Consider the following 2096-nt stretch of genomic DNA (forward strand, 5'->3'; position numbering starts at 1 on the left):
TTTTTTTTTATGCTACCGCATAACTTTTTTTAAATCAATGGTGTTACCTCAGAGGTGGCCCACACTAATTTCTTTTAAATCCGATCATTGGATCATAAAGAAATTAACGATAATTGAAAATTGTTATACGAGAATGGAAGTCGGGTTTTTTCTTACAAATTACTTGTTTTAATATTGTTATTCAACCTTATTATCATTTTTTTTTTTTACTTTTTCAAGAAGCATATTCAACAATTTTTATTGAGCTCGAGGCCGTTTTATAATGGAAATTCATTGTGGAAAAGCAACAATAATTTGAAAAAATGGTAGAAGTGATAGCTATTTCGGAAATCATCACATTTCCTCATCAGACTTCTTTCAGTAGGATTCGAACCGACGATCCCACTGACTCAGCCAGTTGCCTACGCACTGTGCTAAATTCACCTTGTTAATTCTTGTTGCTTATTTCCTCTATTTCACGTGTTAAGCCAACTACAATCAAGCGCAGCTATTCCGCTGCAATTCACTTGATCATGTGGTTGTTGGTTTTGTTGGTTTTTGTTAATATTTCTATTATTAGAATGGTTAACTTTCAAGAAACAAAATTTTGCTGCTAATGAATCTGGTAGCATAATTTTAGTAAAATGTCATAAACTATTTAAAAGTCAAGTGGTTGGAAACAACAACGAATATCATTAAATGAAACTACTTTCTTTCATTTCATTTGGGGAATTACATTAAAAATAGGGGAATTTTTTCAGGAATTTCAGGGAATCAGCCCTAAGAGAGTTGGCATCCCTGGTTGCAAGCAACACGTACATTCCACTACATACTCCTCTCGCCGGCACTGTAGTGCACTCCAAATATGGTGAGCTGATTCAATACGGAACGGAGGTGCTCACAATTTATTATTTACATCAAATTATATGCAGGCACATTTATATAAGTACATACAAGCATATGTATGTACATACTTCATTATATTATATGATTAGTTGGCCATGCACGTTTATTTGTATGGCTCATTCCATCTCAAATCACCCAGGCCGGCGGAAAGTGAATTTAAGATTGCGATAAAACTCACAGGGATTGTTCCTTGAACAACGTATTTTTTCTTTTTGCTCAGAAATGCGAATTTTTCGAATAATGAATTTTTTTCTTTTTGAGTACGAACGCTTCTTTTTTCCTCTCTTAATAGCAACTTTTGATGAAATCGTTTATAACTGCCGCAAAAAAGCAAGAACTCTAACGAGTTTTTTTAATTGCAGATATTGATCTACTGAATCGATCTAGTGAACTAAACTTCAGTAATTGTTTATTAATAATTAATTATTGTTTATAAACAAAAAAAAATTTTTTTTTCAAATTGATTTTTTTCAAATTGCCACATCTTTTTTTTCTCTTAAACTTTTTTGTCTATTAGGGAATAGTATAAACTATTTTCAGTACGAGTAGCAATATGCTAAAATTCGTCGTTTTCGAGTTATGATTTTTTTTCTGAAAATGCACTTATATGATGCGAGCAGATTTTCGTGCCAGTTGAGGGCACAAAAATTGTTGCCCATTATGACAAAATTGCCTTGCTGGAAATTTTTTAAGGTTGCCTGATCAGACCCAAAAGTTTTTCCCAATTGGCCTCTAATTTTGGCCCAATTGGGGCCCAATTAGCGATTTGCCCAATCTACCGAAGATTTCCCCAACCAGTGCTCACAATTTGCTCAAAGTGAACATGCATACGCAATTAAAACGTTTTTATCGATAAAATCAAACATACACACATCAAAATTCCCTACGAAAAAAAATATTTTTTAATTTTTTTCTTGAAAAATTTTTCATATAAAAATTTTTTGATAAAAAAAATTAGTTTTTGAAAATATGCCATTTCAAAAAAATTGGAAAAAATCACAATGGTAGCTCTGAATATTGCGCAGTATTTAAGTATAATGTTATGGGGTGCACTCTACAATGATTCGAGTTATGATTTTTTTTTTACACCGAAGTTGAGTAAAATGAGTACATTACCAATTTACAAATTTTTTAAACTTTTTTAGAATTTTTTTTAATATGCAGTTTTGTAGCCCATTAAATTTGAGTATAATAAAGTGCAAGTGTTAAGC

Source organism: Rhagoletis pomonella, unplaced genomic scaffold, assembly GCF_013731165.1.
Source record: "Rhagoletis pomonella isolate Grant_MI unplaced genomic scaffold, Rhpom_1.0 Rhpom_scaffold_00003, whole genome shotgun sequence".
Classification (NCBI taxonomy): Eukaryota; Metazoa; Arthropoda; class Insecta; order Diptera; family Tephritidae; genus Rhagoletis; species Rhagoletis pomonella.